Source organism: Bos taurus, chromosome 17 (assembly GCF_002263795.3).
Source record: "Bos taurus isolate L1 Dominette 01449 registration number 42190680 breed Hereford chromosome 17, ARS-UCD2.0, whole genome shotgun sequence".
Lineage (NCBI taxonomy): Eukaryota > Metazoa > Chordata > Mammalia > Artiodactyla > Bovidae > Bos > Bos taurus.
This window is the reverse complement of record NC_037344.1, coordinates 2,265,859-2,283,171: the sequence shown is the minus strand read 5'-3', so window position 1 is coordinate 2,283,171 and position 17,313 is coordinate 2,265,859. Positions and strand designations below refer to the sequence as shown.

General features: G+C 39.0%; 1 pseudogene; it reads right to left on the bottom strand.

Annotated features, from left to right (window-relative positions):
- Positions 1-740: 740 nt before the first annotated feature.
- LOC112442109 (uncharacterized) lies at positions 741-822 on the bottom strand (annotated as a pseudogene).
- Between the last annotated feature and the right edge of the window lie 16,491 nt (positions 823-17,313).

Sequence of the window (17,313 nt, the reverse complement as noted above, 5' to 3'; positions counted from 1 at the left end):
ATCAATCAGAAGAATGTCCACCAGCTAAAGCCTCCCTGCTCCTTGAACACTGTGATTCCTTGCTACCCCTGTCGGGGTGCAGCACACAGTCTTGAAGGCATTAACCTGCTGTGGCCCCCTTTGTCTGACAAAGCAATAAAGCTATTCTTTTCTACTTTACTCCAAACTCTGTCTCCAAGTTTCTATTCAGCACTTGTGAACGGAGACCGAGTTTCAGCCACAATGGTATATTAACTAAATCCATGAATTGAATATTTATTATCCTTAATAGAGAAAATAATAGAGAATATTATTTTATTTATATTATTTTTTCTTTTAATAGAGAAAATACATGCTCTAGAAATCAAGGCTTCAGAGTATGAATAGCTCCTTTCCTTTCCTCTACCAGGTCACTTACATATTTGGGCTTTTGTTCCTGGATCTCTAGGCTCTTCAGGCTAAAGATCCTATTTCACAAAGAGAGAATACTTCTACCAGGGGAAACAGCAAGAGGGTATTAAACTTTAAGATATGGCTGAAAACAGAGTTATTATTTTGGCAGAGATGTTTGACACTTACCCTTAGGAGAAGCCAGGGGTGCTGTTATGTAGTAGGAGTGGGGAAGACTCTATTTGCACCCACGTAATTCATTGGAAAATCACTTGGTACCCCCTGACAATTGTAATCATAAATATAAAAGTCAAAAAGGAGGGCATGGTCACCAGTGGCTCAGAGCACTTAGAAATGAAGATCTAAGCTACTCCACCGGATAGTATTAGCTCAGAGTGGAAGGAATGAAGGAGGAGTACAAACTACAGAAATGATCCCTGAAAGTATAGTCTTGGTGACGTTTGGCAGAAACCAACACAAGACTGTAGAGCAATAATCCTTCAATTAAAAATAAATAAATTTAATTAAAAAAATGAACAGTAGAGGGGGAAGATGATGAACATTTTTGTGACCACTAGACACCAGTGTGGCAGTGGAAGGCATCTTTATAAGTGTCCCCTAGAGAAGAGATCAATAAGAACCCTGGAGTTCTTCCTAATGGGGTAAATTTATCCAAAGCAATTAGATCTGAGAAGTGTGAGGGACAGACTGGAGTGAATACTATAATACACTTCCCAGATCTTCCTTAAACCATAAGACACATGCTTCTGGAAGTTTTGCCTGATTAAGTTTCATAGCTGGATCCCTCCATAGGAATTATTCTCAGTCAGAGGGTACTGTGGTTACCTAGAAGATTCCTCCCCTTCCTGAGGGCAGTCTGTTGATGTCTCTGAAGAGCCCTCAAAGTTTCCTTTGAGATTAGCTGAAACCTGTTGCAATTGAATCACAGTTAATTTCTGCATTTGTCCAATTCTGATTTTCTCATTCCTGTGAGAACTCCTCAACAAATCTCCTGCATATAAATCTGAGAGCTGTTTCCTGGGGAAATTAAGCCACAACAAGATCTTACTTTAGCACTTATTTCTGTGTGGTGTGTTAAAAGGATCTGATCTTATTTTATTCCATACAGAAAGCTTAGTGCTCCGAAGTTATGGAGAGGCCCATTGATGTGTGATGCCAGTACTATTGTATATCAAGTTGTTATACAACTTTTCCCATCTTGGTCTGTTTATTGATCTATTTTTTACTGCTGTATTGTTTTTAATTATTAATACTATATGTTTATAATAAATATTATCTGTCAGGGCACATCACCTCTCTTTGTTCATTCAAAAGAATTATCTTAGCTCTTCTTATACTACAATTATGCCATATAAATTTTAAACTCCGGATTTCAACTTGATAAAAATATTGTTTGGATTTAAATTATGAATGAATGGAATTTATATCAAATTGTTATGGTAAATTGACTTTATAATTTTTTTCTAATATATATAAATACATGATATATATAATATATATTGCATATATATATATGTACATGTATCTCTTCACTTCAGTTGCACGTTCCTGTCTGACTCATTGTGACCCCACGGAAGGCAGCATGCCAGGCCACCCTGTCCATCACCAACTCCTACAGCATGTTCAAACTCATATCCACAGAGTCAGTGATGCTACCCAACATCTCATCCTCTGTCATGCACTTCTGCCCCTGCTTTCAATCTTTCCCAGCACTAAGGTCTTTTCCAATGAGTCAGTTCATCTCATCAGGTGGTCAAATAATTCAGCACCAGTACTTACAATGAATATTTAGGACTGATTTCCTTTAGGATTAACAGGTTTGATTTTTTTGCAGTCCAAGGGACTCTCAAGAGTCTTCTCCAACACCACAGTTCAAAAGCATCAATTCTTTGGCACTCAGCTTTCTTTACGGTCCAACTCTCACATTCTTACATGACTACTGGAAAAACCAAAAACCCAAAGCTTTGACTAGAAGGACCTTGGTTGGGAAAATAATGTCTCTGCTTTTTAATATGCTGTCTAGCTTGGGCATAGCTTTTCTTCCAAGAACAAATGTCTTTTAATTTCATGGCTGCAGTCACCATCTGCAGTGATTTGAGAGCCCAAGAAAATAAAGTCGATCACTGTTTCCATTGTTTCCTCATCTATTTGCCATGAAGTGATGGGACTGAATATCATGATCTTCATTTTTTGAATAAGTTTTAAGCTAGATTTTTCACTCTCCTCTTTCACTTTCTTCAAGAAGATCTTCAATTCTTCTTCGCTTTCTGCCATAAGGATGGTATCATATGCATATCTGAGGTTATTGATATTTCTCCTGGCAATCCTGATTCTAGCTTGTGCTTCATCCAGCCAAGCATTGCACATGATGTTCTCTGCATATAAGTTAAACAAGCAGGGTGACAATTAACAGCCTTGATGTACTCCTTTCCCAATTTGGAATCAGTTCACTGTTCCATGTCTGATTCTAACTGTTGCTTCTTGACCTGCATACAGATTTCTCAGGAGGCAGGTCAGGTGGTCTGGTATTCCCATCTCTTTCAGAATTTTCCTCAGTTTGGTGTGATCCACACAGTCAACAGCTTTGGCATAGTCAATAAAGCAGAAATAGATGTTTTTTCCCCCTGGAACTCTCTTGTTTTTTCTATAATCCAACAGATGTTGGCAATTTGATCTCTGGTTCCTTTGCCTTTTCTAAATCCAGCTTGAACATCTGGACCTTCTCAGTTCATGTAGTACTGAAGCCTCACTTGGAGAATTTTGAGCATTACTTTGCTAGTGTGTAAAATGAGTTCACTTGTGCAGTAGTTTGAACATTCATTGGCATTGCCTTTCTTTGGGATTGGAATGAAAACTGACCTTTTCCAGTCCTGTGGCCACTGCTGAGTTTTCCATATTTACTGGCATATTGACAGCATCATCTTTGAGGACTTGAAATAGCTTAGCTGGAATTCCATCACCTCCACAAGCTTTGTTCATAGTGATCCTTCCTAAGGCTCACTTGGCTTCAGACTCCAGGATGTCTGGCTCTAGGTGAGTATTCATACCATCATGGTTATCTGGGTCATTAGGATCCCTTTTTGTATTGTTCTTCTGTGTATTCTTGCCACTTCTTAACATCTTCTGCTTCTTTTAGGTCCATACTGTTTCTGTTCTTTATTGTGCCCATCTTTTGCATGAAATGTTCCCTTGAAATCTCTACTTTCTTGAAGAGATCTCTAGTCTTTCTCATCCTATTGTTTTACTCTGTGTTTTTGCATTGATCATGGCGGAAGGCTTTCTTATCTCTCCTTGCTATTCTTTGGAACTCTGCATTCAGAAGGGTATATCTTTCCTCTTCTCTGTTGCTTTTAGCTTCTCTTTTTTTCTCAGCTATTTGTAAGACCTTCTCAGACAACCATTTTTTCTTTTTGCATTTTTTTTCACCTGGGGATGGTCCTGATCACTGCCTCCTCTACAATGTCATGAACTTCCATTCATAGTTCTTCAGGCACACCTTCCAGCAGATCAGTTGAATCTCTTTGTCACTTCCACTGTATAATTGTAAGGGATTTGATTTAGGTCATACCTGAATGGTCTAGGAAGAAGGCAATGGCACCCCACTCCAGTGCTCTTGCCTGGAGAATTCCATGGATGGAGGAGCCTGGTAGGCTGCAGTCCATGGGGTCGCTAAGATTCAGACACAACTGAGTGACTTCACTTTCACTTTCACTTTGAATGGTCTAGTGGTTTTCCCTACTTTCTTCAATTTCAGTCTGAATTTGGCAATAAGGAGTTCATGATTTGAGCCACAGTCAGCTCCTGGTCTTGTTTTTGCTGACTGTATAGAGCTTCTCCATCTTTGGCTGCAAAGAATATAATCAATCTGATTTCGGTGTTGACCATCTGGTGATGTCCATGTGTAGAGTCTTCTCTTGTGTTGTTGGAAGAGGATGTTTGCTATGACCAGTGCATTCTCTTTGCAGAACTCTATTAGTCTTTACCCTGCTTCATTTTGTACTCCAAGGCCAAACTTGCCTGTTACCCCAGTATTTCTTGGCTTCCTACTTTTGCATTCCAGTCCCCTATAATGAAAAGGTCATCTTTTTTTTTGGTGTTAGTTCTAGAAGATCTTGTAGGTCTTCATAGAACCATTCAACTTCAGTTTCTTCAGCATTAGTGGTTGGGGCATAGACTTGGATTACCATGATATCGAATGATTTGCCTTGGAAACGAACAGAGATCATTCTGTCGTTTTTGATATTGCATCAAAGTACTGCATTTTGGACTCTTTTTTTTTTTTTTTTACTATGATGGCTACTCCATTTCTTCTAAGGGATTCTTGCCCATAGTCATAGATATAATGGTCATCTGAATTAAATTCACCTTTTCAAGTCCATTTTAGTTCACTGATTCCTAAAATGTCAATGTTCACTCTTGCCAGCTCCTATTTGACCACTTCAAATTTACCTAATTAATGGGTAATTCCAGGTTCCTATGCAATATTGTTCTTTACAGAATCTAACTTTACTTCCATCACTAGTCACATCCAAATCTGGGTGTTGTTTTCACTTTGGCTCTGTCTCTTCATTCTTTCTGTAGTTATTTCTCCACTCTTCTCCAGTAGCATATTGAGCACCTATTGACCTGGAAAGTTCATCTTTCAGTGTCATAACTTTTTGCTTTTACATACTGTTCACGGGGCTCTCAAGGCAAAAATACTGAAGTGGTTTGCCATTCCCTTCTCCAATGTATATGTGTGTGTGTGTGTGTGTGTGTGTGTGTGTGTGTGTGTGTGTATATATATATATATATAAAAGATTATCATATATTCTAATTGTTTTTAACAGCAGTGCTCATAATAAGCATATCTAGATTTTTGGAAGAAAAATAGCATTACATGGGCATTTGTATTTTTTTTTTAATTTCCAAGATAATTCTGATATGAATCTGGATTTTAAAAAAATGATTACAGTTTTTTCTATTATATGGCAGTTATGGTGATATAGAATTCTATATTTTACTGTTGACCAATCATGATACAATGCTATTAAATGAGTAATAGTTACATAGCCATGAGAGTAAAAGATATTTATTAGTTTTCACAATCAATAGTCAGATAAAAAATAAAAGATATTTAAAATTTTGAGCCATAATGGGAACATGATTAACCTAAAACTATAAAATTGAGGGGTCAAGCAGAATGATAAGTGGACATATACACATGTTTTCATCTGTCCAGATAATATTTGCATTATTAGTCTTTCGGTTGAAGAATTTAACCCATTTCCAATTAAGGTATTTATCAAGTCTATTACCATGTTCTTAATTGCTTTGGGTTTATTTTCTGTAGTTCTTTTCCTTCTCTTATGTTTCCTGCCTAGAGAAGTTCCTTTAGCATTTGTTGTAAAGCTTGTTTGGTGGTGCTGAATTCTCTTAAATTTGCTTATCTGGAAAGCTTTTAATTTTTCCATCAAATCTGCAGAAGAGTCTTGGTGGATAGAGGTGGTTGTAGTTTTTTTCCCTTCATCACTTAAATATACCGTGCCATTCTCTTCTGGTTTGTAGTGCTTCTGTTGAGAAATCAGCTGATAACCTGATGGGAGTTTCGTGGTATGTTATTTGTTGTTTTTCCTTTGTTACTTTTAATATTTCATCTGTTTTTAATTTTTGTCAGCTTGATTACTACATGTCTTGGTGTGTTCCTCCTTCAATTTATCCTGCCTGGGACTCTCTGCACTTCCTGGACTTAGTTGACCATTTCCTTTCACACGTTAGGGAAATATTCAGCTATTATGTCTTTTAAGTTTTTTTCTGGGGTCCTTACTCTTACTCTTCTCCTTCTGGGACTCCTATAATGCAAATGTTGGTGTGTTTAATGTTATTCCAGAGGTCTCTTCAGTTCAGATCAGTTCAGTCACTCAGTCGTGTCCGACTCTTTGCGACCCCATGAATTGCAGCATGCAAGGCCTCCCTGTCCATCACCAATTCCTGGAGTTCACTCAAACTCACGTCCATCGAGTCAGTGATACCATCCAGCCATCTCATCCTCTGTTGTCCCCTTCTCCTCCTGCCCCCAATCCCTCCCAGAATCAGAGTCTTTTCCAATGAGTCAACTCTTTGCATGAGGTGGCCAAAGTACTGGAGTTTCAGCTTTAGCATCATTCCTTCCAAAGAATACCCAGGACTGGTCTCCATTAGGATGGACTGTTTGGATCTCCTTGCAGTCCAAGAGACTCTCAACAGTCTTCTCCAACATCGCAGTTCAAAAGCTTCAATTCTTCAGCACTCAGCTTTCTTCACAGTCCAATTCTCACATCCATACATGACCACTGGAAAAACCATAGCCTTGACTAGATGGACCTTTGTTGGCAAAGTAATATCTCTGCTTTTGAATATGCTATCTAGGTTGGTCATCACTTTCCTTCCAAGGAGTAAGCGTCTTTTAATTTCATGGCTGCAGTCACCATCTGCAGTGATTTTGGAGCCCCCCAAAATAAAGTCTGACACTGTTCCCAGTGTTTCCCCATCTATTTCCCATGAAGTGTTGGGATCAGATGCCATGATCTTCGTTTTCTGAATGTTGAGCTTTAAGCCAACTTTTATACTCTCCTCTTTCACTTTCATCAAGAGGTTTTATAAGTTCCTCTTTACTTTCTGCCATAAGGTGGTGTCATCTGCATATTTGAGGTCTCTTAGGCTGTCTTAATTTTTTTCATTCTTTTTTTCTATATTCTGTTCTGCGGCAATGATTTGCACCATTCTGTCTTCCAGGTCACGTATCTGGTCTTCTGCCTCAGCTGTTCTGCTATTGGTTCCTTCTAGCATATCTTCATCTCTCTTTGTTTGTTTGTTTGTTCCTTTGTTCTTCTAGGTCTTTGGTAAACGTTTCTTGCATCTTCTCCATTCTTTTTCTGAGATTCTGGATCATCTTCACTGTTATTATTCTGAATTTTTTACAGAAGGTTTGCCCATCTCCACTTCATTTAGTTGTTTTTCTGGAGTTGTATATTGGCCCTTTATCTGGGACATAACTCTCTTTTTTCATCCTGATTAAATTTCTGTAATGTGATTTTTGTTCTAGCCCCTGTGGGACTGTGGCTTGTCTAATTTCTTCTGTCTGCTCTCTGGTGGATGAGGTTAAGAGGATTCTATATACTTCCTAATGGGAGGGACAAGGTGGGAAAAACTGGGTCTTGCTCTGGTGAGCAAGGCCTTGGTTAGTAAAGCTTTAATCCAATTATCTGCTGATGGGTTGGGTTGTACTCCCAGCCCACTAGTTGTTTGGCCTGAGGTGACCCAGCCCTGGAGTTTATAGGCTCTATGTAGGGCTAATAGTAACCTCTAAGAGGACTTTAGCCAGGGAGACACGTTTCAGGGCTGCTGCTGGCAGTGCCTCCATCCCTGTGGTGAGCTCTTGCTGACCCACACCTTCAGTGGAGACCCTCCAACACTAGCATGTAGTTTGGGCTCTGTCTCCTGTGTGGTCACTGCTTCTTTCCCCTGGTGTGGTGCATACAATATTTTGTGCTCTCCAAGAATAGAGTCTCTGTTTCCCCTGGTCCCTGTGGAAGTCCTATAATCAAATCCCATTGGCCATCAAGGTCAGATTCCCAGTCCTTTTGTCAGATTCCCAGGCTGGGAAGCCTGACATGGGGCTCAGAACCGTCACAAAAGTGGTAGAACTTCTTTTGGTATTATTGTTCTCCAGTTTGTGGGTTACCCACCCTGTAGGTAAGGGGTTTGATTTTATCATAATTGTGTCCCTCTTATCATCTCATTGCAGCTTTTTCTTTTCTTTGTGCATGGGGTAACTTTTTTTTTAAATGGGTTCCAGCATCCTCCTGTCAATGGTTGTTCAACAGCTAGTTACAATTTTTGTGCTGTCACGGGAGGAGATGAGTGCACATCTTCTACTCCACCATCTTGAATCATAAGCCAAAAATTGACAACTTTTAATATGAGTCTTCTAATCCATTGACATGGATTAGAATAATCCATGTTATAGCCCATATATATTATATTATATATATATATATAATAATCCATATATATTCATGCATACATGAATCCCCAGTGCTTGACTCAAATGACCCCAGCGCACCCACTCACCACCACCCCCCACCCCAGGCACCCCGTGGCTCAGGATAGGCCCTCCTGCCTTCCCCCTTTTATATAGCTTCCTTTTATGTTCTCCATTTGGTCTTTTATTTATTTATTTACTGATATCTCTACTTTTTTTAATGTTGTTCTTAGTAGTAGTGCCATTTCTTTTTCTTTCTTTCTGGAATTATTTCTTACCTTGAGGATTCTATTCAAGATCTTCACATTGGATGTTTACCTTCTGAAGGTACACCCAGTAGACTCCCTGACAACTCTGCATTTTTCAGATATCTTATTTGTTTCCCTAGTGAAGAGAAGTCAAATTCTAGAGAATAGTAAAGTCCAAGTCAGGCTGGTAGGATGGAGGGGTACAAAAGGCAACATAAGTTAGATTCACAGATGATGAAATGCCAGCTCACTCAGTATTTTTCAGCAGCTGTACTAAATGTAAAAAGGTTGTATTACTTTGCAACCATCTTGGTTCTTGGATGCTTTGCTGTATTGATTTGATGGCAGCCCATTTTCGATTTTTCAAAAAGCAAAGAAAAATCACATAAAATGTAATAGATCTTGCCTGCAGTGAAATAAAAGACTTCTTCAGAGATCTTAGCTTCTCTAAAATTACATGGAACCTAATGTTCTAAAATTGATATGTGTGGAGAAAATCACTCCTACTCCTCTTTTTGATTTGGTATTAAAATACTTGAAAGGAATGAGCATTGGCATGTAAGACAGCTGGGCCAAGATTTCACAGTGGAAGTAAGGGGAAGTAAGAAGAGATTTTTTGGTCTAGTACACTGTCATAGAATTAACACATATGGTCTTTAGATATAAATTTTTAGTATCACATGCTGAGGTAAACATTAAGTCATTACTGATATGATGACTCAGTACATATTTTATTATTTTCTTCCTTGAGATGAGGAAAACGTCTAGGATTTTGAAATATATTCATAGCTGTGTAAATCTGTTCTTGGAAGTTATTTGAAATTCCAGTTATGATAATGTATAAGCATTTGTACTTACCTTTGCCGGGAGAAATATCAATAACCTCAGATATGCAGATGACACCACCCTTACGGCAGAAAGTGAAGAGGAACTAAAAAGCCTCTTGATGAAAGTGAAAGTGGAGAGTGAAAAAGTTGGCTTAAAGCTCAACATTCAGAAAATGAAGATCATGGCATCCGGTCCTATCACTTCATGGCAAATAGATGGGGAAACAGTGGAAACAGTGGCTGACTTTATTTTGGGGGGGCTCCAAAATCACTGCAGATGGTGACTGCAGCCATGAAATTAAAAGACGCTTACTCCTTGGAAGGAAAGTTATGACCAACCTAGATAGCATATTGAAAAGCAGAGACATTACTTTGCCAACCAAGGTCCATCTAGTCAAGGCTATGGTTTTTCCTGTGGCCATGTATGGATGTGAGAGTTGGACTGTGAAGAAAGCTGAGCGCCAAAGAATTGATGCTTTTGAACTGTGGTGTTGGAGAAGACTCTTGAGAGTCCCTTGGACTGCAAGGAGATCCAACCAGTTCATTCTGAAGGAGATCAGCCCTGGGTATTCTTTGGAAGGAATGATGCTAAAGCTGAAACTCCAGTACTTTGGCCACCTCATGCAAAGAGTTGACTCATTGGAAAAGACTCTGATGCTGGGAGGGATTGGGGGCAGGAGGAGAAGGGGACAACAGAGGATGAGATGGCTGGATGGCATCACTGATTCGATGGACGTGAGTCTGAGTGAACTCTGGGAGTTGGTGATGGACAGGGAGGCCTGGCGTGCTGTGATTCAAGGGGTTGCAGGGAGTCGGACACAACTGAACAACTGAACTGAACTGAACTGAACTCCCACCAAAAAAAAAAACTAGAAAATCTCGGTACTATATGCAGCAACTTTTTCAGACATCAGAAAAATAGAACTTCAAACTGATCTCTGAGAAAAGGGGAAAAAAGATGAATCCTATCATTTTATTGTCCTAAATTTCTTCATGGAAGAAGCTATTACACTAATAAACAGTAGGTCAAAGAGGGGAACCAGTAATCTTGCTGAGCTGAAGAGACAGAAGTAGGACTCCAAGGACTTTGAAGTGGCCAGAATTTTCAGAGCAGAGTACTGCAGAGGAGCAAGCTATGAGGAAAGGATTCCAGACATGTACATGGGCAACATATTAAATCTTTAGACTGAGAACATTTTTCACAAGAATTCAGCATGAGGCCAGGAAAAGAAAGGCTCTTAAAGAAAGAATAATTACTGAGGAGTATAATGTCTGCTTGTACAGGTAACATGGATATACATGGCTAATTTATCATGCCAATCTTAATTTTGGAAATGCAAGAGATGAAATCCTGAGTTGTGTGTGACTTTGTGACCCCCATGGATTGCAGCATGCCATGCTTCCCTGTCCATCACCCACTCCTGGAGCTTAGATAAACTCATGTCTGTTGAGTTGGTGATGCTATTCAACCATCTCATCCTCTGTCATCCCCTTCTCCTCATGCCTTCAATCTTTGCCAGCATCAGGGTCTTCTCCAAAGAGTCAGTTCTTCACAATCAGGTGGTCAAAGTATTGGAGTTTCAGATTCAACATTAGTTCCTCCAAAGAATATTCAGGGTTTATTTCCTTAGGATTGACTGATTGGATCTCCTTGCAGTCCAAGGGACTCTCAAGAGTCTTCTCCAACACCACACTTCAAAAGCATCAATTCTTCAGCTTTCTTTACAGTCCAACTCTCATATCCATTTGTGACTACTGGAAAAACCATAGCTTTGATTAGATGGACCTTTGTTGGCAAAATAATGTCTCTGTTTTTAATATGCTGTCTAGGCTGGGCATAGCTTTTCTTTCAGGGAACAAGAGTCTTTTATTTCATGGCTGCAGTCACCATCTGCAGTGATTTTGGAGCCCAAGATAATAAGGTTGGTCCCTGTTTCTATTGTTTCCTCATCTCTTTTCCATGAAGTTATGGAACCGGAGACCATGATCTCAGATTTTTGGACATTGAGTATTAAGCCAGCCTTTTTACTCTCTTCTTTTACTTTCATCAAGAGGCTCTTCAGTTTCTCTTCATTTTCTGTCATAAGGATGGTGTCATCTGCATATCTGAGGTTATTGATATTTCTCCCAGCAGTCTTGATTCCAGCTTGTGCTTCATCCAGCCCAGCATTTCTCATGATGTTCTCTGTATATAAGTTAAATAAGCAGGGTGACAACATACAGCCTTGACGTACTTGTTTCCTGATTTGGCACCAGTCTGTTGTTCCATGTCTGGTTCTAACTGCTGATTCTTGACCTGCATACAGATTTCTTGGGAGGCAGGTAAGGTGGTCTGGCCATCTCTTGAAGAATTTTCCACAGTTTGTTGTGATCTGCACAGTCAAAGGCTTTGGCATAATCAATAAAGCAGCAGATTTTTTTTCTGGAATTTTCTTGCTTTTTTGATGATCCAATGGATGTTGGAAATTTGATCTCTGGTTCCTCTGCCTTTTCTAAATCCAACTTGAACATTTGGAAGTTCATGGTTCATGTACTGTTGAAGCCTTGCTTGGAGAATTTTGAGCCTTACTTTGCCAGTGTGTGAGATGAGTGCAATTGTGTGGTAGTGTGAACATTCTTTAGCATTGCCCTTCTTTGGGATTGGAATGAAAACTGACTGTTTACAGTCCTGCCACTGATGAGGTTTCCAAATTTGCTGGCATATTGAGTGCAGCACTTTCACAGCATCATCTTTTAGGCTTTGAAATAGCTCGCCTGAAATTCTATCACCTCCACTAGCTTTGTTCATAGTGATGCTTCTTAAGGCCCACTTGACTTCTGACTACAGGATGTCTGGCTCTTGGAGGGATCACACCACCTATTACTCAACTATTGCTGAGATATAGTATACAATTAATTTATTATTAATCCATGATATATTCCTTCCCTACATTCCATCAGACACATGAATATAGTTAACTAGAAGATGGCAGCCTGGCTACTCTGATGTTATATGTGCTTTTTAAGCCAAGGTTTTAATAATTTATGAAATATATCTTTGGACCTTTTTTAATACTTGTCAAGTGTAGGCCTATCTTCTGGATCTCCTTCCCAAAAATCTCTGAAAAAAAAAAAAAAAGAAGAAGAAGAAGAAAGAGAAGATTTAGAAGCTACAATAAAACCTTTAAAAGAAAAACTCCACAATATTCAGATTTTTGTGGCTTTTAGAACTTCGGAGATTGAGTCAGACTTGTATAAAGTTCAACTTCCGAAAAGAATTCCTTACTTACAAACAACACAACTTAATTGTCTAAGTGTAAGCAGAACGTTTAAAATAACATTAACTATAAACTATTTCTAAGCACCTTCAATACCCTCAAGTACTTCAGAAATAATTAATTTACATACAATTGATATGATAATTATGGTTAAGTTTAAAATAACATTAACTATAAACTATTTCTAAGCACCTTCAATACCCTCAAGTACTTCAGAAATAATTAATTTACATACAATTGATATGATAATTATGGTTAATTCATGAATAATTCTTATCTATTTGTTCAGTCAGTTCCCTAAGGATTTTTATTAGTCAACATATTGTTAGCCGGAAGAGTTTGAGTTACTTCAGACTTGGCAGCAAATGAAGAAAACAAAATGATGAAATAGTTGGTGCCTTTCATCTTTGTCAAGTGAACTTGGACGTTTATTTCCCTTTTCTTCAGTGACTATCCCGTCTTGTTTGGTACCTTTTTGCTTAGGACCCATGACCATTATGTCTGTTGAAATGTGAAAGTGTTTGTCACTCAGTCGTGACTGACTTTTGCAACCCCAAGGACTGTAGCCCGCCAGGCTTCTCTGTCCATGGAGTTCTCCAGGCAAGAATACTGGAGTGGGTATCCACTCTCTTCTACAGGGGATCTTTCTGACCTAGGGAAAGAAACTGGATCTCCTGCATTGCAGGCAGATTCTTTACCATCTGAACGACCAAGTTGGATATGTCTGCTGAAAATATTCCCCAAAGAGACCACAGAGTGGTTTTTTGAAGACATAATTAGTTACAAAATTAAGGTTTCCATCTTATGGGGTCTGGACTCACTAAAATAGGTAACCTTTAGTACAGCTAATATCTTATTTTTTGAAAAGGGCAAAAGCAGGAAGGTCACTCTGACCTCCCATCACCCCCCGCATCCTTCTTTGAAGAAGAAGAAAAATATGTGAAAGATTCACTCCCTGTAACAGAATGAAAGACAACATTCTTATTACCAGAGATGGGGAAATCTGCAGGAACAAACCTTGTTAAACTCACCCTTACCTTCCTGGTTATTTCTTCACCACCCGTACCCCAAACTGCTTTGGCCAATTCTTCACAAACTTACTATTTCTTTTTCTAAGAGGAATAAGATAACAGCTTCCTGTTCTAGTCACTTCTTCAGGTCTTTATTCTCTTGAGAAGGCTCCCCATACATGTAAAAATTCAATAAAATTTGTATGCTTTTCTTTTGTTAATCTTTGTCAATTTGATTATCCCAGGGACTCTAAAGGGGCCTAAGAAAACTCTGCTTCAAATCTCTCCAGCTCACAATTTAATCCAAAATTTAGGGCAGGAAAAAACCCCTAAACCTTACCCAATACATTTTCCTCCTCTAGTGACTATTTGGAAGCCTTTCATTGACAAAAAAAAAAAAAAAAAATGTGGTGCTACTATCTTGCTAGAATCCTAAGCATGAATTTAGCTTGATTATTGGTTAACCCAGTATTAGCCACTTTAGTGGCCAACATGACAAGTTTTTGGCAGATAATGTCCTGACCTATCCAGAGAGCCAGCATTTAACCTTTAGAAATAGATACCTATGGCTTTGGGTGCAGATTGCTATAAGGGTGGCTTTACCTGTAGCCCAGCTGCATAAATTTACAGTAGATACTGAACGCAAGGAAGTGTGTTTTTATCAGTCCAGTCTCTCTTACAAAATTTACCTGTGCTTTCCTAGTACTCCAGTGTTTGAAAATGTTGTGCCCTTGTTGTATGAAAATGACAGGGCTGAACTGTGCTTTGAGTTGTTTATTTGAAGGAAGTGAAAGTTTACAGATCCACTCACTCTTTTCTTTCCTATTCCTCTTATAAAAGGTAGCATGCACCCTTGAGACAGATGAATCAGAATGGAGTTTATTGAATGCTCCCCATGTGTAAGGCATATGCCAGGCAGTCAGGAGATATGGAGAGACTGGTTTGAATTCTGCCCCTGATAAGCTATTGTGGAGGCTTTCCTGCCACTAAAGATAAAGTTGGTGTGAATTACCAGTGTCCACTCCTGGGAGATTGATTCTCATGATCTACTTTGCCACCAGCTCCTGTGCCTATATTTCCTACATCCTTATACCTTGCATTAACATATATGTGAAATTCAATCCCTTGTTTAGTTTACATAGTAAATCAGCTTCCAACAAGTGTCCATAAGATTGATCCTGAATATTTGGAAGTGACAATGAAGTTATAGTGTGCTGAGATCAGACTTCTACAACAACTTTCTTTTTCTTCTCCCTGATTTTGTACTCTCCTCTCCATTGAAGCAAAACAAAATGTCCTTCCTCTCTCATGCATGTAGTTTTAGTGATCATCATTTATTGATTCAACTTGTCTTTGAGAGTCTCATTGAAAACATCAAGAAATAATTTTTCCTTGTAATACTGTTCTTCCCTAGAGGAATTCTGATGAATACATTTCTCTCCCCTTCATTATAGGAGAAGGCAATGGCAACCCACTCCAGTTCTCTTGCCTGGAAAATCCCATGGGCAGAGGAGCCTGGTAGACTGCAGTCCATGGGGATGCGAAGAGTTGGACATGACTGAGGGACTTCACTTTCACTTTTCACTTTCATGCATTGGAGAAGGAAATGGCAACCCACTCCAGTGTTCTTGCCTGGAGAATCCCAGGAACGGGGGAGCCTGGTGGGCTGCCATCTATGGGGTTGCACAGAGTCAGACATGACTGAAGCGACTTAGCAGCAGTAGCAGCAGCAACATTATAGGAGTAGGAGAGAGACATTTTAAAAGGTAGATCCGATTATTTAGAGAAAGCTTTTTACTACTGCTCAAAAAAACAAAACAAAACAAAACTCCCATGTCCTATACTCCCAACTCCTCCCAATAGCATTCCAATCAAGGCTCTAATTTATTACCTTCTCTTTCCTCCACCTGAACAGTTAAGTGCCACTTGTGAAACATCTCCCAATCTTACAGATGTTGCCTCCATAAAATCATATTTTCAAAACTCAATTGGATCCTCAGCTTCTCCTATTAATCCCTTGAGTTGTACTTAGCCTCCTCTCCCTCAACTGTGAATCCAAATTGGCACAAATTTTATCAAACTCTCCATTCAGTTTCAGGCCACTTCCACTGAGAAAACTGAGGCCCTAATATATAATCTCTCTTAACTGGAGATCTCTCACCTATGAGATAATGTAGATAAACCATTCACACTTACTCTTTTCCTCTAATTTTGAGGATGAAGGGTACCTCTTGTAGTTCCTGGATATAATACCATCCAGGCCTTAATCTGTCAATGACTCCCACTATCACTTAATTTTGTTCAGGGACAAGCATCTTCTCTTAACTCAAATACTATAATAACTTTTGACTCTTCTAACCACTGTTCTTATTCATATTAACTCTACACTCCACAGGATCTCTGTAAAACCAGATCTGAATATGGAGTTATCCTTTTCAAAAATTTTTAATGACTCCCTTTCACTGTAGATAAAGTCCAAGCTTATTTACATGGTATGCAAGCTCTTCATGGTGTTGAATCTCACTTTTGGGCACTCCCAGTCTCCCATTTTATGCCCCAGACAAATAGGACACCAATGGTTCCTGCACTTATCATGTCATTCTTGCCTGAACGCCCTTGTTTACACCTGTTTATGACCTTCCCAACTTTCCCATGGTACGCCACACTGAATAACATATTTCATTTGCCTAATTAATTTCTGCTTACTTTACTGGAGTCATTTAAAATGTCACACTAAAACTCTCTTTTTTTTGCTGTAATAATATCCTGTGGCTCTCCATCACCTATTTTTATCTGTTATTTTCTAATTCTGTCTTTAATCTGGGCCCCACAACTATACTACCACACATACCTTATAGATCCTTGAGGGTAGAAACTACATTTTTTTCCAACCTTGATCTACCAAATCCTTTATTGTATTGCAGTGTGAAACTCTCAATTTTTACTATGAAATATTTCATCCATACCAGACACAAGTGCTCATAAACAAAGAATATTAATGGAATTAATACCACCTGGGTTAATAAATAGTGGCCAAGACCTGAGTGAATCCCTGGTAGCAATAAAGTTCACCAATCTGGGCATCTGGCCCAGCTGCAATGTGGAAAAGGTCCTTGCACTAAAGTAGAAATTATGTCCACAGGGAGTAGGCCACTCTATATACTTCTTCTTCTAAGATTGCTATGTTCTATATCTAGCTCTCAGGAGTAATCAACCTGAACATACATCTATATAGTGAGATCAGGGTTCTTGGCTAATACAGCAAGGAAAAATGGAAACTTTGCTTGTAAATAGCCAAGACAAGTCAATCACAGATAACAATCTGGGCTAGGCTCATTAGTATCCTTGGCCATAAAAAGTAATTGGGACCTGACATGCCCTCCTACCATTAAAATGATAAGAAACACTATAAAACTTGAAAAATATAAGCAAATGTTTTCATACACTGGACAACAAACAGCGCAAGATCAAGAAAAGGAAAAAAATGAAGTGAGCCCTATGAGCTCTCCAACTTGTCCCTGAAGGCACTTTCTGAAATATGGTGAGGAGAGAATTAAACAAAGCACAATATGACAGTTT